This window comes from Oncorhynchus kisutch, linkage group LG6 (genome assembly GCF_002021735.2).
Source record: "Oncorhynchus kisutch isolate 150728-3 linkage group LG6, Okis_V2, whole genome shotgun sequence".
Classification (NCBI taxonomy): domain Eukaryota; kingdom Metazoa; phylum Chordata; class Actinopteri; order Salmoniformes; family Salmonidae; genus Oncorhynchus; species Oncorhynchus kisutch.
In genome coordinates, this window is record NC_034179.2 from 35505623 (window position 1) to 35530579 (window position 24957).

Consider the following 24957-nt stretch of genomic DNA (forward strand, 5'->3'; position numbering starts at 1 on the left):
TACCCACAAAACAACCTTGGCATGGCCGTCTGCCGCAGGGTGCCGGCTTAAAAGTGTCTGTCCCCTGTAGAAGGAGAGAGAGGGTGAGATAAACTCCCTTTAAAAACACAGGAGCTGAAAAAGGTCAGGATGACAGCTCATTTAAATCCTCCCTGGGAGGGGAAACAAAACACGCCTTAATGAAGCTGGCAGTTACACACACACACACACACACACACACACACAGATAGGAGGAAGGGAGGTTAGGGCTGGGGGAGGCTTGACGGGGGTAATGGGCGGTAGAGGTGAGTGCACTTTCTTCACACCACCAGAAAGATCATGGATTTGCTGCTGTTCCGTTCTATGTGGCAAGGGGTGATGCTGTGTCCTCCCCCCCCCTCAGTCCTGCACACTCTTCTTCCAGATTTACAGCCTGACCAGTGGCCAACCATATGGCAGCAATCCCTGCCCTTGATTCAACGTGTCACCACGCATTAACTTTAATTGGCCTGATAGGTTGGTTTTTCCTCCCTGTAAGGATTTGAGGAATAGAAGATTTCAGCACCGGTCTTACAGCTGCAAGGAAGATTTCCCCCCCTCTCTTTCCATTCATTCATCTTAGTGCCAATATTTTTCTGCAAGGATGACAATCTTTTCAAGAACACAAAAGGCATTGGGGTGGAGGTAGTCAACCTCACATCAACTGCAGACGTGTGGTTGCAGGTGTTTCAAGAAGAATATAGATAGACGAGGATGGGTGGGTTCAGTCAAAACAAGATCTCAATTTATTGGTTTGTTGCATACACACCCAGAGGAATGCAACACACACACACACAAACACAAACCAGGGCTTGACATTAACTTTTTTAGCCACTTGTTCAGACATGTAGGACAGATTTTGTTTGCAAAAAACCATGGGCCAAAAACGTGGACTTTACATTTTGCTGTATGATGCAAGGAACCACTTCACAAAATAAAATGCATGTTAAATCACTGGTATTGACAATGGAAGGCTGCTGGTCTCTGATCCCATATATTATATATGCTACAGTTGTGGCTTTTTGCAAGGCACTTAACAAAACGAAGAAGTGGATCATGGACTTCAGGAGACAGCAGAGGGAGCACGTCCCCATCCACATTGATGGGGCCGCAGTGGAGAATGTGAAAAGCTTCAAGATCCTTGGCGTACACATCATTGAAAATCTGAAATGGTCCACCCACACAGCCAGTGTGGTGAAGGTGGCTCAACAGCACCTCTTCAATCTCAAGAGGCTGAGGAAATTTGGCTTGGCCCTTAAGACACTTCTTGGCCCTCAATCTTTTACAGATGCACCATTGAAAGAATCCTGTTGGGCTCTCCAGAGGGTGGTGTGGTCTGCCCAACGCATCACCAGGGGCACACTACCGGCCCACCAAGACATCTATAGGACCCGGTGTCACAGGAAGGCCAAGAAAATCAAGGACCTCAGCCACCCGAGCCACGGCCTGTTCACCCCGCTATCATCCAGAAGGCGAGGTTAGTTCAGGGGCATCAAAGCTTGGACCGAGAGACTGAAAAACAGCTTCTATTTCAAGGCCATCAGACTGTTAAATAGTTACTACTGGCTGTCCTCCACCCAGTACCCTGCCCTGAACTTTTGTCACTGTTACTAGCCGGCTACCACCCGGTTACTGAACCCTGCACCTTAGCGCTTTATGTTTTTTGCAACTGCACTTGAAGTAACTTTTGAAGTTCTTGAAATGTTCCAGATTGACTGACCTTCATGTCAAAAAGTAATGATGGACTGTCGTTTCTCTTTGCTTATTTGAGCTGTTCTTGCCCAAATACGGACTTGGTCTTTTACCAAATAGGGCTATCTTTTGTATACCACCCCTACCTTGTCACAACACAAATTATTGGCTGAAACACATTAAGAAGGAAAGAAATTCCACAAATTAACCTGTAACAAGGCACACCTGTTAATTGAAATGCATTCCAGGTGACCACCTCATGAAGCTGGTTGACAGAATGCCAAGAGTGTGCAAAGCTGTCATCAAGGCAAAGAGTGGCTACTTTGAAGAATCTGTAGGTGTGTCCAAACTATCTATATATACACACACACCCACACAGTACCAATCAAAAGTTTGGACACAACTACTCAGTCAAGGGTTTCTTTATTTTTTACTATTTTCTACTTTGTAGAATAATAGTGAAGACATCAAAACGATTAAATAACAAATGGAATCATGTAGTAACCAAAAAAGTATTAAAACAAATTATATTTTAGATTCTTTAAAGTAGCTACCCTTTGCCTTGGGATTCTATCAACCACTTTCATGAGCTCCTGGAATGCATTTCAATTAACAGGTGTGCCTTGTTTAAAGTTCATTTTTGGAATTCCTTTCCTTCTTAATGCATTTGAGCCAATCAGTTACCTTGTTGAGCCAACGCCTACCTTGTTGTAGGGGTGGAAAAAAGAGAAACGACAGTCCATCATTACTAAGACATGAAGGTTAGTCAATCCCGAAAATTTCAAGAACTTCGAAAGTTTCTTCAAGTGAAGTCACAGAAACCATCAAGCACTATGATGAAACTGGCTCTCATGAGGACCACATCAGGAAAGGAAGACCCGGAGTTTCCTCTGCTGCAGAGGATAAGTTCATTAGAGTTAACTGCACCTCAGATTGTGGCACAAATAAATGCGTCACAGAGTTCAAGTAACAGACACAACTGTTCAGAGGAGACTGCATGAATTAGGCCTTCATGGTGAATTGCTGCAAAGAAACCAATACTAAAAGGACACTAATAATAAGAAGAGACTTGCTTGGGCCAAGAAACAAGCAATGGACATTAGACTGGTGAAAATCTGTTCTTTGGTCTGATGAGTCCAAATTTGAGAATTTTGGTTCTAACTGCCGTGTCTTTGTGAGAAGCAGAGTAGGTGAACAGATGATCTCCACATGTGTGGTTCTCACCATGATGCATGGAGGAGGTGGTGTGATGGTGTGGGGGTGCTTTGCTGGTGACACTGTCAGTGATGTTTAGAATTCAAGGCACACTTAACCAGCATGGCTACCACAGTATTCTGCAGCGATACGCCATCCCACCTGGTTTGCGCTTAATGAGACTATTATTTGTTTTTCAACCAGACAATAACCCAACACACATCCAGGCTGTGTAAGGGCTAATTGACCGAGGAGAGTGATGGAGTGCTGCATCAGATGACCTGGCCTCCACAATCACCCGATCTCAACCCAATTAAGATGGTTTGGGATGAGTTGGACTGCAGAGTGAAGGAAAAGCAGCCAACAAGTGCTCAGCATATGTGGGAACTCGTTCATGAATGTTGGAAAAGCATTCCATGTGAAGCTGGATGAAAGAATGCCAAGTGTGTGCAAAGCTATCATCAAGGCAAAGGGTGGCTACTAAAATATGCGTTATTTCATAGTTTGACGTCGTCTATATTATTCTACAATGTAGAAAATAGTACAAATAAAGAAAAACCCTTGAATGAGTGGACACACCTAAACTTTTGACTGGTACTGTATGTGAGAACACATAGTCAGATGGAGAGAGAGCAGCTGGAGTAGCAGTGTTCTCTGGGGTGATCCATGTCTCCATCATCGCCAAAAAAGTCAAGGGACTGAAGGGTAGCATAGGCTGAAATGAACTCTGCGTTCTTGACCGCAGATCGGCATTTCCAAACGCTGACGGAGACCAGGAATTCTTAAGGATAAAATATTTTCTGTGGAGCTCCTTGTCATTTAGGATATTCTAAGAATATCTTTGAGAGGGGGGAACATTGTCAGAAGTACTGAATAGAGGAGAATACCAGCGTTCCAACGGTGTCAGAATTACACCCAATTCTGAGCACTTGAGACAGTTTTACAACTTGAGTGTGCAGCATTGGTTTCATCAACTGTGCACCCGTATCAACTGCATGTCAGCCATTTGTGGTTATAGACGAGTGCTGGTGGAACATTTTTTTTGTACATCGGAATGACAATTACATGAATACATGCAACTAGCTAAATATTTAACTTGTGAGGTAGCCAATTTAAAGCATATTGTGTCGTTTTGCTGGGTATCTAGTTAGTTTGCTGTAGGCTTGGGCGACATACTATTATACCGCATACCGGGGTATTTGGATATAGCCATGGGATGTTTTACAACACCATTGAAACTATTTTAAGAATTTGAATATTTGTAGCTACTATTAAGTAAATACCTGCAGTGAACTTGTGCAATACGCTAGACGATAAAGATTGTGTTCTTCATTCTACGTCACATAATTTGTCATTATGAAGTTTACTGGTTGTCCCCAGTCACTTAGTGTTTGTTTGTAAGCACACAATGACAAGAGACTGGAGCCTTTAGTAGCTAGTTAGCCATGTAGCTCAGTGGTTACGGTCACTTGGTAACAGCAGAGAATCCCCCCTGGATCAAGAGTCTTCCTGTCTAATATTTGTTTTCTGCATGCAGCACACTGAGTATTTTGTTACTTGAATAACTTTAAGAGTCTGTCCTGCAAATACTTTCGGTCAGAGACACAAAATGTTTGCAATGTGCTCATTAGCATTCTCTATTGGATTTTACATGCATCTGTTTGTTTTGCTAACCTTCGGATTACAGAGGATCAGTGAGGTTTAAAAATGGTGCCCCTTGTGTTCAGTGCCGGTATTACTGAATATCCCGACATGGCAATCTGGATAACACCCAAGTGCACTGGCACACGCAAGGGATGCATAACACCATGCCTTTTTCAGGATTTTCATGACTTAACAATTAGCTATAACTGGGCAAATAACTCACTAACTAGCAATGAATATCAACCACAGTAGGCTGACTTTGATCAAGAAAATGCAGGCATCCAATAATTCTACTCCGAAGCACTCTGCAGAGATTGGTAGGACAGTGCATAACACATGGCAACTGGAGGACACTTTGAACCCATTTTGATTGGAGTAGCCTAGTTGTTTGACATTGTGATTTTGTGGGAATTTATTTTACTTGTCCATTCAGACAATTTAAATCTATAATCTGCTTGACCAATTGTTTTTTTTGGGTGGGGGGGGGGGTGGGGGACTTCCTTTGCACACAAACACACCTCCCCTACAGCGCCCCTGAATGTCAGAAAACTGGGGAGCGCAGAAGCAAAGGTCAGTCTATGGTAATGCTCCAGCTGACACTCTGCTCTATAGTGGTAGAGAGACTACAGCAAGAGATGATGAAACCAGACAGACAGCCAGACAGAAAGACAGACAGGGCATTGGTCTCCTACCCAGTGACTAGGCCACATCAACTTGAAATACATATATCAGACAGAAAAAAAACACAGGGTCTTTCAACAACACAAACACTCAGAAAGTGCAGTAAGACCGTTGTTGACAGTCAGGCTCTCTCTAGCACAGCTTTGAGTTATCAGATGCTGCAGCTTCATAAGATCAGGGCTCCTCCTCACCACACCCCTGTTCCCCATGTGTGTGCGTGGCCTCTGCTACGCCAACGGATTCCTAATTGCCCACATGGTATAACCCAGGTGGGTTAGATTAGTATGATATGGACTTTACTCTGCAGTGACCCAGGCAGGCACCTGTATCCAGCTGGATTTCAAGCCTTACTAGCTGCAACTGACTGTGTCAACGTCCCTACATAGCTAACCTTGCAGAACATACTGCAAACCATATTGAATACCATTTTATGCACAGTGTACACAATCAGCCTGCAAAAGTGACTTTATTCTGGGAATTACAATGCCGCTAGCTAGCTTACTGGCTAAGACAGTACTATCCGTTGCCCATTTCAAAACTACTGTAATGTTTAACACAGCTAGACTTTGCTCGTTGAATGAACACAAAATGTGGAAGTGGGATTTTGACTGGACTATACAAGCTTATTCGATGCTAGCTATCTGATTTGTCAATGTGGATCTGATGCCCCGGACAATGTGAAAATCACTGTGATATAGCCTACAGCTGAATGAGCTGGAAAACATATGCAAGTGGATGTTTGACCAGACTATACAGCTTGTTAATAATGATTGTTAGTATTTTATTGTTTTTCCCCTTTCAAAATTGGTAGTTTTAGCTTTTACTTTATTCACTTCTTGATCAGGATCTAGATCAAAAAGCCATGAATAAAGCAGGTGTACTCTACCATTCCTATGATGTTTTCATCTCTCTAATCTTGTGCTAGGAACTCAAACGTCTAATATGTTCTAAAAGCATTTTCATAACATCACTTTCGACAACGTTACATAACATCGACATGCGTTAGAGACCCATGACACGATGACGCAGCAAGTGACTCTTCAGTCTCCACCACAACAACTCATACATCTATAATAGTTGTCTATTTGAGTGAGCCTCTTTTTTTATAAGAGTTTAGTGATGAGACAATGCTGTACTTGAAAACTGATGCATGCAAGGTCACAAGCACAACTTCAAGGCATTTAGAGACGCCATGACATGTCATGTCAAATTGCTCCAATAATTTGACACGACACAAGCCTATATCTTTCCTCCATTTCTCAGGGGTGTTAGAAAGACAGGCAGAACAACTCACCCATCTAAAAAAACAGTGTGAGAGGCGAGGGCCATTTAGAAAATTACACCAGCCAGCTATAATTGCATTAGTCAATATCTCCCCACGTCAGGGCAATCTGCATTGGTTAAACATTCAGGCGGAAGTGTTAGGAAATGGATCATAGGGATAATTGCAGAGAAAAACAAACCAACGCTTTCGGGGCAGGAAGAGACTGGGGTTCAGCTGTAGTGTAGCCTATGTAAGGGGAAAACTAGTGCATTTAAGTATGTGTGTATGAAAACTAAGAGTGCAGCATCAAAATAAGTAGCATTAGAAAAGATGGTTCCAATAAATGCCTCCTTGCTATAAAAAGGTGAGAAAACCCTGTTTGGTTGGTTGTGAGTATTAACCACTAGTCCTTAGCAGTCTTTCCCAAATGAAGGTGAAAGCAATTAAGAGAGCTAAGCCTCTGTTGTGATAATGACTGAGGGAGAAGGAGAGGAGAAAGCAGAACAGGCTGTGTGCTGCTGTTATTTAATTGCGTGTTTACCCTGAGGTCATAGGGTCAGTAATAGAGCCAAGGAAAAAGCTTGTTGGGAGAAATTCATTGTATCCTAGAGTGTGCGTGAGTGTGTGCGCGCATACTCCCAGGGACATAGAATTAAATTACTTTTCTTTTGCGAGCGAGGAGAGCTGAATGCCGGGGTAAAAGAAAGAGAAAGGGGAACAGAAAGAAAATAGCTTTTTATCCTTGAATTCCGAACCGGAGCATTCTAAATGAAAAAAGCCCTCGCCTGCTCTTGTGCGTACTGTTCACATCAGTGTGGCCTTCATTAGCCCATCTGGGATGTACAAACAGCAGAGGCGGAACAGGATTTGCTGAAACAGTGCTGTTGCTAGCCCGGGGCCCACAGGCATGTAAGCGGTCGCCGTTCTGTTCCACTGTGTGTGTATACACATGGCATGTACATGTGGTATGTGTGTGGATACATGGCGTGTGACTGTAGTATATGTGTGTATACATGGCGTGTGCATACATGGCGTGTGTGCGCGTGTTCGACATTCTCACACAAGAGATCCTGATGACTGTAGCAGATTCTGAGGTGTGTAGTCCAAGGCTGGGCTGACTGACATTTTTATTTTTCAACCATAGAGATGCCAGCCCTCATCAACACAGACTGCTTTTTACAAAAAATTTTTTTTATGTGTGTGTAATACTGTGTACAGTGTATGTTTAAAATGAGTGAGGGAGGGGAGAGACACAGAGAATGGAAAAAGGAGAAACGGAGGCACTGTTTCCAAACAAGCAACAGAAAAGTTCAGAAATCAAACAAAGAAATAGCTGCTGTGGTGATGAGGGAGAGAGAAGGGAGACTAGAGCAACTCAGAGCTGGTTTAGACAATAAGACTCTTCACACTAAGACTTTTCGTAAAAAATACCGTCAGCTACACATATTATTAAAATGTAAACCTGCATACTTGCTACATCTTGACCGCTACCTCCGGAGTTGAAGCACGACACTCGCCCGACAGTTGCCCCCTTTGAAGCAGGGCTGTGTAAACAGAACTGCCTCGTTGAGCCAACACTCCTACAGTATAAATGGTAATAGCAGAGCAATGTTTTTGTAACAGCTAAAATGTATAGACATTTTCCTAATATTTGATACTTGTTTTTGAATTTTTACCTGAAATTGCAGTAACAGCCTGTTACAATATGAGAGACACACACACAGTGGCAAGAAAGAGTATGTGAACCCTTTGGATTTCTGCATAAATTGGTAATTCAATTTGATCTGATCTTCATCTAGGTCAAAGCAATAGACACACAGTGTGCTTAAACTTATAACACACAGATTGTATTTTTCTTGTCTATATTGAATACATAATTTAAAGTTCACAGTGTAGGTTGGAAAAAGTATGTGAACCCCTAGGCTAATGACTTCTCCAAAAGCTAATTGGAGTCAGGAGTCACCTAACCTGAAGTCCAATCACAGAGACAATATTGAAGATGTTGGTTAGAGCTGCCTTACCTAATAAAAAAATAATAATAATTGAGTTTGCTATTCACAATAAGCATTGCCTGATGTCAACCATGCCTCGAACAAAAGAGATCTCAGAAGACCTAAGATTAAGAATGGTTGACTTGCATAAAGCTGGTAAGGGTCACAAAAGGATCTCTAAAAGCTCAAAAATTCTCTAAAATTCCACGGTTAGACAAATTGTCTATAAATGGAAAGTTCAGCACTGTTGCTGCAAGATCACAGCGCAGAATGCTCAATGCGGTTAAGAAGAATCCTAGTGTCAGCTAAAGACTTACAGAAGTCTATGGAACATGCTAACATCTCTGACGAGTCTACGATACGTAAAACACTAAACAAGAATGGTGTTCATGGGAGGACACCACGGAAGAAGCCACTGCTGTCGAAAAAAAACATTTCTGCATGTCTGAAGTTTGCAAAAGTCCACCTGGATGTTCCACTGGCAAAATATTCTGTGGACAGATGAAACTACAGTTGAGTTGTTTAGAAGGAACACACAACACTGTGTGCAGAAAAAACGTCACAGCACACCAACATCAAAACCTCATCCCAATTGTAAAGTATGGTGGAGGGAGCATCATGGTTTGGGGCTGCTTTGCTGCCTCAGGGCCTGGACAGCTTGCCATCATTGACGTAAAACTGAATTCCCAAATTTATCAAGACATTTTGCAGGAGAACGTTAGGCTATCTGTCCGCCAATTGAAGCTCAATAGACGTTGGGTGATGTAACAAGACGACCCAAAACACAAAGGCTTCAACAGAAGAAAATTTGCCTTCTGAAATGGTCCAGTCCGAGTCCTGACCTCAACACGATTGAGATGCTGTGGCATGACCTCGAGAGTAGTTCACCCCTGACATCCCAAGAATATTGCAGAACTGAAACAGTTATGTAAAGAGGAATGGTAAAAAATTCCTCCAGACCTTTGTGCAGTTCTGATCCGCAACTACAGAAAACGTTTCGTTGAGGTTATCGCTGCCAAAGGAGGGTCAACCAGTTATTAAATCCAAGGGTTCACATACTTTTTCCACCCTGCACTGTGAATGTTCACACAATGTGTTCAATAGAGACATGAAAACTTAGAATTGTGTGTGTGTTATTAGTTTAAGCAGACTGTTTGTCTATTGTTGTGACCTAGATGAAGTTCAGATCAAATTTTATGACCAATTAATGCAGAAATCCAGGCATTTCCAGAGGGTTCACACACCTTTTCTTGCCACCAACCATCGACACACGTTCAAAAGTTTGGGGTCACTTACAAATGTCCTTGTTTTTGAAAGAAAAACGACTTTTTTTTTATGTTGTTTTAACATTGTTAATGTTGTAAATGACTATTGTAGCTGGAAACAGCTGATTTTTTTATGGAATATCTACATAGGCATACAGATGCCCATTATCAGCAACCATCACTCCCATGTTTCAATGGCACATTGTGTTAGCCAATCCAAATTGATCATTTTAAAAGGCTAATTGATCATTAGAAAACCATTTTGCACTTATGTTAGCACAGCTGAAAACTGTTGTACTGATTACAAGAAGCAATAAAACTTCTTTAGAGTACTTGAGTATCTGGAGCATCAGCATTTGTGGGTTCGATTACAGGCTCAAAATGGCCAGGAGCAAAGTACTTTCTTCTCAGTCAATTCTTGTTCTGAGAAATAAAGTCTATTCCATGTGAGAAATTGCCAAGAAACTAAAGATCTCGTACAACAGTGTACTACTCCCTTCACAGAACAGCGCAAACTGTCTCTAACCAGAATAGAAAGAGGAGTGGGAGGCCCCGGTGCACAACTGAGCAAGAGGACAAGTACATTAGTGTCTAGTTTGAGAAACAGACACGTCACAAGTCCTCAACTGGCAGCTTCATTAAAATAGTACCCGCAAGAACACTAGTCTCAACTTCAACAGTGAAGAGGCGACCCCGGGATGCTGAACTTCTAGGCTCGTCAAGGTGAATTCATTTATACCCATGTTTCCAATCGCAATTTGCTTTTATTTAAATTTTTATTTTATTTTACCTTTATTTAACCAGGTAGGCAAGTTGAGAACAAGTTCTCATTTACAATTGCGACCTGGCCAAGATAAAGCAAAGCAGTTCGACAGATAAAACGACACAGAGTTACACATGGAGTAAAAACAAACATACAGTCAATAATGCAGTATAAACAAGTCTATATACAATGTGAGCAAATGAGGTGAGAAGGGAGGTAAAGGCAAAAAGGGCCATGATGGCAAAGTAAATACAATATAGCAAGTAAAATACTGGAATGGTAGTTTTGCAATGGAAGAATGTGCAAAGTAGAAATAAAAAATAATGGGGTGCAAAGGAGCAAAATAAATAAATAAATAAAAATTAAATACAGTTGGGAAAGAGGTAGTTGTTTGGGCTAAATTATAGGTGGGCTATGTACAGGTGCAGTAATCTGTGAGCTGCTCTGACAGTTGGTGCTTAAAGCTAGTGAGGGAGATAAGTGTTTCCAGTTTCAGAGATTTTTGTAGTTCGTTCCAGTCATTGGCAGCAGAGAACTGGAAGGAGAGGCGGCCAAAGAAAGAATTGGTTTTGGGGGTGACTAGAGAGATATACCTGCTGGAGCGTGTGCTACAGGTGGGAGATGCTATGGTGACCAGCGAGCTGAGATAAGGGGGGACTTTACCTAGCAGGGTCTTGTAGATGACATGGAGCCAGTGGGTTTGGCGACGAGTATGAAGCGAGGGCCAGCCAACGAGAGCGTACAGGTCGCAATGGTGGGTAGTATATGGGGCTTTGGTGATAAAACGGATTGCACTGTGATAGACTGCATCCAATTTGTTGAGTAGGGTATTGGAGGCTATTTTGTAAATGACATCGCCAAAGTCGAGGATTGGTAGGATGGTCAGTTTTACAAGGGTATGTTTGGCAGCATGAGTGAAGGATGCTTTGTTGCGAAATAGGAAGCCAATTCTAGATTTAACTTTGGATTGGAGATGTTTGATATGGGTCTGGAAGGAGAGTTTACGGTCTAACCAGACACCTAAGTATTTGTAGTTGTCCACGTATTCTAAGTCAGAGCCGTCCAGAGTAGTGATGTTGGACAGGCGGGTAGGTGCAGGTAGCGATCGGTTGAAGAGCATGCATTTAGTTTTACTTGTATTTAAGAGCAATTGGAGGCCACGGAAGGAGAGTTGTATGGCATTGAAGCTTGCCTGGAGGGTTGTTAACACAGTGTCCAAAGAAGGGCCGGAAGTATACAGAATGGTGTCGTCTGCGTAGAGGTGGATCAGGGACTCACCAGCAGCAAGAGCGACCTCATTGATGTATACAGAGAAGAGAGTCGGTCCAAGAATTGAACCCTGTGGCACCCCCATAGAGACTGTCAGAGGTCCGGACAGCAGACCCTCCGATTTGACACACTGAACTCTATCAGAGAAGTAGTTGGTGAACCAGGCGAGGCAATCATTTGAGAAACCAAGGCTGTCGAGTCTGCCGATGAGGATATGGTGATTGACAGAGTCGAAAGCCTTGGCCAGATCAATGAATACGGCTGCACAGTAATGTTTCTTATCGATGGCGGTTAAGATATCGTTTAGGACCTTGAGCGTGGCTGAGGTGCACCCATGACCAGCTCTGAAACCGGATTGCATAGCAGAGAAGGTATGGTGAGATTCGAAATGGTCGGTAATCTGTTTGTTGACTTGGCTTTCGAAGACCTTAGAAAGGCACGGTAGGATAGATATAGGTCTGTAGCAGTTTGGGTCAAGAGTGTCCCCCCCTTTGAAGAGGGGGATGACCGCAGCTGCTTTCCAATCTTTGGGAAGATCTTTTACCACATGATTTACATGATATCGATACAAATTAAGCCTGGTTTGTTGTAATGTTCTAAGTTAGGCCTACTTTACTTTTTATATTGGTGAGAGAGGGTTAAAAGTACATTTGATAGGCTAACATTACTTCATGAAGACATTCTGTTACAGTAACTCTGCTTTTGTCTTGAAGATAAAATGTAATGAGTGTATCCTAGAGACGAGAAAACAAATACTTGTGAATTGTAACATTATTCAAGAGAGCAATATGGCATGGTTGCATTATGTTTTAGAACATTTTCATTGTTGAATAGTTTGTGCTTACTGGCTAGCGGCTACAGTGATTACTTATCACCCCATTGGCCTCATCCCTAATCCGTTGTGTTCTGTCGGTCATTAACCATCAGTGGCTCTCATTTTAAAAAGTTTTGCTCGGCTCGGCGAACAAACGTTTATTTATATTTAACCTTTATTTAAATAGGGAGTCACATTGAGATAAAACATTTCATTTTACAAGAGAGCCCTGTATACATTGTTTTTATTGTAGAGTTTCCCAAACTCGGCCCTGGGCCCCCACTTGGTTTTTGCCCTAGCACTACACAGCTGAATCAAATAATCAAAGCTTGATAATGAGTTGGTTATTTGACTCAGCTGTGCAGTGCTAGGGCAAAAACCAAGACGTGCACCAAGGTGGGGCCCCAGGAACAAAAACCCTGCCTTAAAAAACCCTTCGCTTGAAACATGAGAAAAAAAGCAGCAATTTACTGGTTTGCCCATCGTAGTCAGAATAACTCAAGAAACCTGTCATTCATTTTGACGTTTTTGCAGATCTTAGTCGCACAACTTTACATGTAAGATTCTAGGTACAGTATTTATGTGAAAACCTTTGCATAAAAACTATTTGTCTCTCATTGAATGACAAACAGTTCATTGAAGAATCCCTACTGTTGACCAATCACCGACAAATGGGCGTAGACTTTGGCTAGCCTCGAGAAAAAACAGCCGAAGACCAAAAATGTCACAATATGCACGAATGGTTCCAAACTGTTTCGGATGGGAAGCATGAGGATGCTTTTAGCCTTAATGAGAGCCACTGAGCCTGCCCAGCCAATTAGCCAACAAAGTACTGATTGGCTCCTCATCCTCTAGCTGGGGGAGGAAACTGGGGGTGCGTCTGAAATGGGATCCTATCTCTTATGGCCTGGTCAAACTTACCTACATACGTAGGGAATAGCGTGCCATATTAGACACAGGGCTCCTAGGACTGAGTGAGTGAGTGTATGAGTCGGGAGATATGAATTGGAGGCGTCCTGACCTGATCTCATCCTGTGGCCAGTCATTACAACACACACCCACTAATTACCACTCACCCACTTGACTCCTTAACCTGTTGAGTGTAGGGGGCAGTATTTTAATGTTTGGATGAAAAACGTACCCAAATGAAACTGCCTATTTCTCAGGCCCAGAATCTAGAATATGCATATAATTGTCAGATTAGGATAGAAAACACTCTAAAGTTTCCAAAACGGTCAAAATATTATCTGTGTATAACAGAACTGATATTGCAGGCGAAAACTTGAGGAAAATCCAACCCGGAAGTGCTGTTTTTCCTGAAAGCTCTCTGTTCCATTGCCTGCCTTTGCTCCATTTAAAGGGATATCAACCATATTCCTTTTCCTATGGCTTCCACATGTTGTGAACAGTCTTTAGACATAGTTTCAGGCTTTTATTTTGAAAAATGAGCAAGGAAGATCACATTGCGTTATTGGATGGCTGGGTGCCAGCAGCGTTTTGCATGCGCAACAGAGTGGAGCAGACATTTTCTCTCTCTCTCCTATTGAAGAAGCTATCGTCCGGATGAAATATTATCGATTATATATTGTAAAAACAACCTGAGGATTGATTATAAAAAACATTTGACATGTTTCTACAAACTTTACGGATACAATTTGGAATTTGTCTGCCTGGTCGTGACCGCTCGAGCCTGTGGATTTCTGAACATAACGCGCCAACCAAATGTATTTTGGATATAAAAATAATCTTTATGGAACAAAAGGAACATTTGTGTAACTGGGAGTATCGTGAGTGCAAACATCCAAAGATCAAAGGTAAGCGATTCATTTTATTGTCTGACTTTCGTGACCAATCTTCTTGGCTGCTAGCTGTTCGTAATGTTTTGTCTGCTGAGAGAGTTGTCCTTACATAAACGCTTGGTATGCTTTCGCTGAAAAGCTTTTTTGAAATCTGACACGCCAGGTGGATTAACAACAAGCTAAACTGTGTTTTTCTATATTGCACTTGTGATTTCATGAAAATAAAATATTTTTTGTAATTTAAATTTGGCACTCTACAATTCAGCGGATGTTGACGAAAATGATCCCGCTAACGGGATGGGTGCATCAAGAAGTTAATGTGGAAAGTGCGAGACATGAGTGTGAGTGTGGGGCTACTTATTAACTTATCTTTCCACTCTACATCCATTCACAGTGCAGACAGAGGGCTGGAGAGGACATGCGTCAGTGAGGAAAAAACCAACTGCTTTCAGAGATGTGATTGTCTAAAAACCAACCACACAGGGAGAGAATCCCCAATGGCTGACATGCATTAAAAACCATATTGAGATCTCTGGGCAGCTGTAGGTTTTTAAACACACATTTTAAAAGTCCTACATTTGATTTTAGTCACACTCTAAATACACCTAGTGTTAAAAACACCTAGCGCTAGCCTTTATAATTAATCAGTCAGGGGATATTAATAAAAACAGCCGTGGCAAGGATCTGTGGTAGCCATTACGCTTCCTGCTTTGCAATTAAGAGTGACACTTGACAGTTAGGTTTGGAGCAGTCCTGGCCTGCATCTGTTCAAACACAGATTGGTACATGATGACTGATAACTGAGGGAGAGCGACTTGCACGCCACATTAGAGGAGAGACCCTACTCTGCAGTACACCCTCAGGGGTAGGCTAACCATACTACAGCCCTGAGATAGGCCTTATCGTCTTCATACAAGAGCAACATTGTCCCTTTTGTCTTTTCTAAATCCCACATCAATGTAATCTAAGAGCGTTACTCTTTATCAAAGGAGACAATGCAGCCAGTCAATCACGTGGAGATGTCTGACACCAAGCTATGTAGTGTTTGTAAAAGGGCAATTCCACGATAACGGAATTGAGCTGAAAAATAATGTTTGCTAAACAAAAACCAATGATTTCAAAGTTTAACAAACCATACAAGTCCATGCACAGGACTACTTATAACAATTTACACTGAACATTTTACAAAAACACATTTCCTGGCAGAATTGTGCAGATCCAAAGTTCAGTAACAGAATTTCTGTAAAATCTACTTGTTTTTTGTGTCCACATTTTCCAAAAACTCATATCTGGTCCAATTTAAGATTCAACGATGTCTGCAGAAAGAATGGGGTGTCAGCTACATGACATGACACATTGACGTAGATTTTTAAAAATTTTGGTTATTGAACTACAGTAAGTGAAGTGGATTTACACCCGATAACTGAATTTCATCTTGTGTCCCTGATCTGTACTACAAAGAAATGCATAATTATAGATATGAATGTCTTCATGGTGATGTTTCCCAAAAAGGTACACAAAAGTTACAAATATACTTTTTTGTATATTGGGGTATGATTCTACACACTGGCTATTATTTTAATGAGCTCTGCCCCAACAATAGAACATTTGGTTGGTCAAATCTGAGCCAATCATAGACATATGTTTCATAAGTTTTGACATCAAAGTACAGAACAGTAGAGCTCCGTAGAGTACAGTACAGCACAGAACAGTAGAGTTCAGTACTAGGGATGTTCACGGTTAACCATTGATCGGTTAGCTGCAGAAAACACATTTAACAGGTCATGCTTATCAGTCTATAGGTTAATTAGCATAATTTACTGGAATTAAATTGGCGCGGGTATATTTTCGTTAGTCATCATGTATCACACGCGCACAACATACAGCTCTCCCATAATGACAAAGAGAAAACTGTCTAAACAGTTTAGCACGTTTATTTTATTTTTTAAATAACAGAAATACCTTATTTACATAAGTATTCAGACCCTTTGTTATGAGACTCGAAATTGAGCTCAGGTAGATTCTGTTTCCATTGACCATCCTTGAGATGTTTCTACAACTTGATTGGAGTCCACCTGTGGTAAATTCAATTGATTGGACATGATTTGAAAAAGGCACACAACTGTCTATAAGGTCCCACAGTTGACAGTGCATGTCAGAGCAAAAACCAAGCTATGAGGTTGAAGCAATTGTACGTAGAGCTCCAAGACAGGATTGTGTTGAGGCACATATCTGGGGAAAGGGAAAAAAACAAAACAAAAACAAAAAAACTTATGCAACATTGAAGGTCCCCGAGAACACATTCATCATTCTTAAATTGTAGATGTTTGGAACAACCAAGACACGATGGTCACTGACAGAGCTTCAAATTTCCTCTGTGGAGATGTGAGAACCTTCCAGGAATGCCATCTCTGCAGTACTCCACCAATAAGGCCTTTATGGGAGAGTGGCCAGACGGAAGCCACGCCACAGTATTAGGCACATAACAGCCTGCTTGGATTCAGTCCAAAGAGTTCCATCTTGGTTTCATCAGACCAGAGAATCTTGTTTCTCATAGTCCGAGTCTTTTAGGTGCCTATTTCCAAACTCCAAGCGGGCTTTCATGTGCCTTTTTGGATTCCGTCTGTCCACTCTACCATAAAGGTCATATTTGTGGAGTGCTGGAGAGATGGGAGTCCTTCTGGAAGGTTATCCCATCTCCACAGAGGAACACTAGAGCTCTGTCAGAGTAACCATCAGGTTCTTGGTCACCTCGGTGACCAAGGCCCTTCTCCCCCGATTCCTCAGTTTGGCTGGGCAGCCAGCTCTAGGAAGAACCTTGGTGGTTCCAACCTTCTTCCATTGAAGAATGGAGGCCACTGTGTTTTTGGGGACCATTGCTGCAGAAATGTTTTGGTACCCTTTTCCAGATCTGTGCCTCGACACAATCCTGTCTCTGAGTTTTACGGACAATTCCTTCGAGCTCATGGTTTGGTTTTGCTCTGACATGCACTGTCAACTGTGGGACCTTATATAGACTTGTGTGCCTTTCCAAATCATGTCCAATCAATTGAAATGTACCTCAGGTGGACTCCAATCAAGTTGTAGAAACATGTCAAGGATGATGAATTGAAACAGGATGCACCTGAGCTCAATTTCGAGTCTAATAGCAAAGGGTCTGAAGACTTACGTAAATAAGATATGTTTTTATTTTAAGACATTTGGACAAATTTCTAAACACCTGTTTTCGCTTTGTTATTATGGGGTATTGTGTAAATTGCTGAGGATTAGTATTTTTAAAATCTATTTTAGATTAAGGTTGTAACATAACAAAATGTGGAAAAAGTTAAATATATATATATATATATATATTTTTTTAAAACTTGTTTCAGCAGGAGGGTTGGTAAGGGGCAAGAGAGGAGCAGGGACAGGTCTGTGTGAAAGTGTACGTGGCATGGAGTGGGGGAGAGAGAGAGAGAAAGTAGCCAGACTCATGCTAGTTAGATAACAGCAACAAGTTTGTCTATCACAGGCCTCCTAAGTGGTGCAGTTGTCTAAGGCAGTGCTAGTTGTGCCACTAGAGATTCTGGGTTCGAGTCCAGGTCCTGTCACTGACAGCCGCGACTGGGAGACCCATGGGGCGGCGCACAATTGGCCCAGCGTCGTCCAGATTAGGGGAGGGTTTGGCTGGCAGGGATGTCCTTGTCCCATCACGCACTAGCGACTCCTGTGGCGGGCCGGATGCAGTGCACGCCGACACAGTCAACAGGTGGACAGCGTTTCCTCCAACACATTGGTGCAGCTGGCTTCTGGGTTAAGTGGGCATTGTGTCAAGAAGCAGTGAGGCTTGTGTTAAGGAAGACCTTCGCCTCTCCCGAGTCCGTACGGGAGTTGCAGCGATGAGACAAGACTAACTACCAATTGTATACCATGAAATTGGGGAGAAAAACGGGGTAATACTTAAAAATAAAAAAACTTGTGTGCCTCTTGACTGAATCAAATTGTTGTAAAGAAGATAGCTAGAAAGGCTAATTGAGGCTATTTTGCTGTGTTCTACATCCAATGTCTACAACAACTTTATATGAAACAAGAACCTACCTGTTGCGAATCGTCTTTCCGTAGGAAAGCGAGGGCAATGTCGACATAGCCCCAGTCGGGTGATGTCACACAGATTCTCCACAGAGCCATCTAGCTCATGCCGTTTGGGAAACCCAGCTTAAGCTTGATCACCAAATAATAAATAAAAGCATCACCAGCTAGCTACCAATCTATTTTACTTTCACTGTCCGATCATTCACAAAAACGAGCCCACTAATTGTTATTTTTCCATTCCACAAATGGTCTGTGTTGCTTGATATGACCAAGTTAATCCAAATGTATCAAAGAATAGGTTGTGTCCACGATTAGTTAGTGGCTACTGCCTGGCCAGTGATCTAGCTATCCTCCTAAAAGAGGTGGCCAGTGGATAAACTAGGTTGACGAGTTGAAAATATTTGTCTGAAAACAAACTAGTAGCCAGTTGTTGCATTATGGTGCAATCATATCTAACCAGCTGGCTGGCTCCTGAAGCCTACAGTATGTCCACATGAGCTCCCGAGTCTAGCTAACGGTAGCTAGCTAGCATTGCAAATGAGCATTTCACTAGCTAGCTGAGCTGTTCAATAAGAAAGCGGCTGATATGAATCAAATACTATAGCTAGCTAGCAAGCCGTCCTCGGAGACAATGTTATTGGGGAGCGGGAATGTCAGATTCATATTTAAATTTTAACTGTCATTGAATTTTGTGGGTACTACTAGTTTCATATCCGAGGCGAGAGAAATTGTCCGCCATGTTTTGTGTTTTGTCAAGGGCTCAGAGTGAAGTCATGCACTCAAGTCTCAACCGAATCACCCAAATGGCTTCTATGTTGAGATGCATCAATATTTATGAAATTGCCCCCAGCCTTCCGTAGGTTGATCATTGTAGCCTACTCTACATTTAGCCAATTTAATTCTGCTATTTTTATTCCATTTTGCATTGATTAGAAAAATCCCACTTCACTTCCAACACATGGAGACTAGAGGTCGACCGATTATGATTTTTCGATACCGATTATTGGAGGACCAAAAAAAGCCGATACCAATTAAAAAAATAAAATAAAAATCGGCCTATTTTATATTTTTTTATTTGTAATAATGACAATTACAACAATACTGAATGAACACTTATTTTAACTTAATATAATACATCAATACAAATCAATTTAGCCTCAAATAAATAATGAAACATGTTCAATTTGGTTAAAATAATGCAAAAACAAAGATTTGGAGAAGTAAAAGTGCAATATGTGCCATGTAAAAAAGCTAACATTTGAGTTCCTTGCTCAGAACATGAGAACATATGAAAGTTGGTGGTTCCTTTTAACATGAGACTTCAATATTCCAAGGTAAGAGGTTTTAGGTTGTAGTTAATATAGTATTTATACGACTATTTCTCTCTATACCATTTGTATTTCATATACCTTTGACTATTAGATGTTCTTATAGGCACTCTAGTATTGCCAGTGTAAGTATAGCTTCCGTCCCTCTCCTCGCCCCTACCTGGGCTCGAACCAGGAACACATCGACAACAGCCACACTCGAAGCAGCGTTACCCATCGCTCCACAAAAGCCCTCTGCAACGGGAATAACTACTCCTAGTCTCAGAGCGAGTGACCTTTGAAACGTTATTAGCGTGCACCCCGCTAACCAGCCATTAGGCTGATAGACTTGAAGTCATAAACAGAGCTCTGCTTGTGAAGAAATGCTGGCAAAACACACAAAAGTGCTGTTTGAATGAATGCTTACGAGCCTGCTGCTGCCTACCATCGCTCAGTCAGACTGCTCTATCAAATATCAAATCATAGACTTAATTATAACACACAGAAATACGAGCCTTAGGTCATTAATATGGTAGAATACAGAAACTATCATTTCGAAAACAAAACGTTTATTATTTCAGTGAAATATGGAACCGTTCTGTATTTTATCTAACGGGTGGAATCCTTAAGTCTAAATATTCTTGTTACATTGCACAACCTTCAATGTTGTCATAATTACGTAAAATTCTGGCAAATTAGTTTGCAATGAGCCAGGCTGCCCAAACTGTTGCATATACCCTGACTCTGCGTGCAATGAACGCAAGACATGACAATTTCACGTGGTTAATATTGCCTGCTAACCTGGATTTCCTTTAGCTAAATGCAGGTTTAAAAATATATACTTCTGCGTATTGATTTTAACAAAGGCATTGATGTTTATGGTTAGGTACAGTCGTCCAACATTTGTGCTATTTTCGCAAATGCGCTTTTGTTAAATCATCCCCCAGCGTTGCATCGATTATATGCAACGCAGGACACGCTAGATAAACTAGTAATATCATCAACCATGTGTAGTTATAACTAGTGATTATGGTTGATTGATTGTTTTTTATAAGATCAGTTTAATGCTAGCTAGCAACTTACCTTGGCTTCTACTGCATTCGCGTAACAGGCAGTCTCCTTGTGGAGTGCAACGAGAGGCAGGTGGTTATAGCGTGGGACTAGTTAACTGTAAGGTTGCAAGATTGGATCCCCCGAGCTGACAAGGTGAAAATCTGTCGTTCTGCCCCTGAACAAGGCAGTTAACCCACCGTTCCTAGGCAGTCATTGAAAATAAGAATGTGTTCTTAACTGACTTGCCTAGTTAATTAAAGGTTAAATTAAATTAAATCATATATATATATATTTTTTTAAATAATAAAAAAAAATCGGCGCCCTAATTAAAATTGCCCATTCTGATTAAATCGGTCGACCCCTAATGGAGACCGACTGTAGCGTCACTTTGATAAAAAAACAAACAATGTTGTTGTCGGTCAATGGGGCACACTCAAACTCATAAAACTGTTGTTTTATTAAAATGTTGAATGTAATGGTCTATTAAAAAATGAATACTCTCCCAAGTAAATCGAATACTAAATAACCAGAATACTGGAATAACCGTGCCCATCCCTAGTACTGTGCTGTCCAAATTTGTGAACCCAACTGTGGTTTGTGACTACTATGATTTCCCATTGTAGCCAATCCAAATTGTAGAAATTCCGTTACCGATTTGATATCAGTAAAAACACTAATTAATCGATAGGCCCATCTTAACTTGTTACTTCTGTGAACTTTCATTATTCTCCCTTCTCACGAGGGAGAGAAATGAGAAAATAGGTGTTTTTTTGTAATGGAATTTCAAGGCACAAAGCAATGTTTCTTCAATTTCAAAATGAAACATACGTGTTTATTAGTTGGCAGGTGTCTTTACTTCAACATGATTTTGTTTTGATGCATTTCTAATACCTTTTAAGACCTTTTCTGGTAGATGTGTTCTAAGACCCATCTTCTAACTGTTTGACCAGAAATCAAAGCCTTGGCTTCTTCCACATTTTTAGTGACAGAAAAGGGTTGAAAAACATATATATGCCTTAATTTCTCAGAAATATAGGCTCAGCTTTCATTTGACACCCAATTTAACATGCTCCTATGAATTCACATGTTGGTGCACATGGATCCTTTTACATGGAAATGACCAGAAGCACAACTGCAGATGTAGTATTTCTCTATCTGTAGATTGCACATGTACAAGCCAGACAACAGGAGTATAATTGCAATTTTCCAGAAATCCTGGTTGGAGGATTCACAGATTTCCTGCTTAAATCCCTCCCGATTCCATGAATCTTGACACTGGGATTTCTAGAAAACCTGGGAATTTTGCAACCCTATACATTTATCGACCAATACTACAGGACAGAGAGAGAGAGGGAGTGTGCATGGTTGGCAGGGTGGGTTAAATGTGAGAATCATGTGGGTTGTAAAGCAGCAGGAAGCTGTGATGCACCCCGAAGGGACACTAGGGTTTCAGAAGCCCTAATGTGTCACATAGCTGTGGTGTGGTCTTACAGAGAAACCTACCACACAGCCACTTATGTATGGAATTACAGGTATGCACAAGGTAACATTCCCAGAAAAAATGTGTGTATGAGCTGTGAGTGCTTCGAAGGGTGGGTGTGAGATACTGTATGAGTGAGTCAAAATGTGACATAAAAGGTGTGCGTACTGTGTAGCTTGATTCAAAATGTGGACGTGTGCTTCAAAATGTGTGTGATTGAGTGCATACTGCACAAGCAGGCAGGCAGAGAGAGGAGAGTGGGACAGATGCCAGTGTTGTGTGTTATCTGACTGGTCAAACTAGTGAAAAACAGTTTAATGCCTGTCAGCAGCCCAAACACATGACTGCGCACTCCACCCTCTCCATTTTGGTTTAGTCTCAAATGGGCTTGACTCAGTGTCTGTAGAAATGGCATCATATTTCCAATATAGTGCACTATATGGGCCCTGGTCAAATGTAGTGCACTATATAGGGAAGAGGGTGCCATTTCAGACCCAGCCTGTGTTTGTGTGGACAGAGCCGAGCTAATGCGCAACAGCATTGTTCCAGGCAGGCTAGCGTAGCAGCATAGGGAAATGAAGATGGAGTGGCTTGATTTCATTTATGAGCAGGTGCATCCATTTTGTGCTGCTCTTCCCCTGCCTCGCTCGCTCACATTCAAGCTCTTATCAGAAATTGGACACGCTGGTGACAAATTGAGCCTGTGATTAAAGGGAGAAAGAGGAAAGCTTTTAAAGTGCTGCTGATTGGGATCCCAGACTGTCCTCACATAGGAATCAGAGGTGGGGTTGTGTCTGTACACGTGGGACAGTGGTTCCCGACACCCCCCTCTCCAGGTGTTTCAACGGCTATCATTTCTCCTCTGAGTGCTCAGCAAACAGATCCAAATCAATGCAGCTGTTCCTCACTCTGAGGACAGACACACTCGCGAGAGGAGACTCCAGCATAGGTCAGCAGCAGCAGCACCAGGGTGTAAGGCAGTTTGATTTAGGAGGAGGCTCACTGCAGCTCCAGTAGTCTGAGCTGTGGGAGAGCTAAGGCCATTAAATCATCCTAAAAGGGCTTAACACACACAAACCACCATGCAGACAGGCAGTGTTACACAACCAGCCACAGAACTGAGCAGAGCAACACCGCACTCAGTCTGGCTTGGAACATTTATCCACAGCGCCATTAAACTATCCTGATCTCTTATACATATAGCCTAAATACACACAGACACACAGTCAGAGATGCACACCAAAATGTGGTGAGACTAAGCCTTCCCTGCCCTCCCTGTATGCCAGGCCCATTTCCCTCCATGTGCTGGATTTCCTGGTCGATACAACCCGAAAGCCCAAACAATTATATTTTCTATCCATGTACAGCAGCAGGTAAGGTCAGCTCAATGTCAATGTTGACATCAACACAGGGCCTGTCTGGGATAAAAGAGATCCTTCTCTGTGAGCCAGGGTGTCTAAAGGTGTGTTGCCAGGGGAAGAAAGTGGCAGACATTTGGGATCCCTTCATGTCCTTTGTGCGTTTGTGCGTATGCATGCGTGCCCCCACTGCAGAGTGCGCTAGCTCCCGGCCCTTATCCTGCATGGCGAACATCTCACCCGTGTGTCTGCATGGGAACATCTGGCCCTCCCAGGCTCACAGAGCAGCAGCCCCAGCCAAAGCACACCGCACTGCCCGCCCATCCATCTGTCTGTCCAAAGCCAAAGCATACCACACAGTCTATTTATTCACTACATCCATCTGTCTGTCATAGCCAAAGCATACCAGTCTGTCTGTCTCCCAAAGACAGCACCTCTCTGCCCTTGCCACTCACTGGGAGAGGAAGCATGGTCTGCATTGCAAATACCCGATTGTCACAAAAGTATTCCTATTTATTGAGATATTATTCCCGAAAGAACTAGGAGTATACCAGTTATGGTTAAAATGACCCACACACACACTCTTGCATCATGCCTTCTCAAACTACCTAACTCACATAGCCATCTTTCCCCTAGCTGTCAAATGTTTAAAGACTGATGAGGCCCGCTCAAAAGGTTTATGCAATTGAACGCAACATTAACGCACCCGACAGCACATTCTTCGACATTGACCCTCTTTCTCATGCAATAAGGCCTGGAGGCAACAGTCAGGCTGAGATAGCCGACTTGAGCTGATGAAGGAGGGTTACTTTGGATGGAGCAACCTAATGATAAATTAATCTCTCAGTTATGGCTTGGCTAGAACAGCCCAGACCCAACCAGGGCAGCTCAGAGGACAAATGACCTTTATCAAAGTTGACATGAACTGAACACCACCACCACCTCAATATCACATCAACACTACACCAACAACATCATATCAACACAGCTTATATAGTACACACTGCCTACAGGACAGTGTGTACTAGGCCTATATAAAGTAAATCTGCTGTTGATGTGCACAAGTGGTTATTTCATGTGAACTATTTAGCAGAAATGAGAGACGTGGCTTGCGCTAATCATCCCAGCACTATTCCAGCTGCCATGACATAGCTGCACTTCCTCTGCACCTTCAGGAGGTCTGCTAGTCAGGGATAATTGGGGTCTCTAAAGAGCAGACCCATCGGCCCCCCACACACTGCAGAGAGACAGAGAAAGAGAGAGATGGGTGGTACTGGGTAAAGGAATCCTCAGG

General features: G+C 42.2%; 1 protein-coding gene across 9 annotated transcripts in view; it reads right to left on the reverse strand.

Annotated features, from left to right (window-relative positions):
- Nucleotides 1-24957, reverse strand: part of fam222ba (family with sequence similarity 222 member Ba) — an 82924-nt gene that overhangs the window by 14337 nt on the left and 43630 nt on the right. For 3 of the 9 annotated variants that reach the window (XM_020485506.2, XM_020485507.2, XM_031826663.1), the window contains exon 3: nt 8-64. The exons of 3 other annotated variants lie outside the window; for them this stretch is intronic. The gene's annotated coding sequence lies outside the window, so the exon portion shown is untranslated. Of the gene's footprint in view, nt 1-3; nt 65-24957 lie in introns of all 9 variants that reach the window. 3 more of the 9 variants (XM_031826667.1, XM_031826669.1, XM_031826664.1) reach the window with 2 other exon arrangements.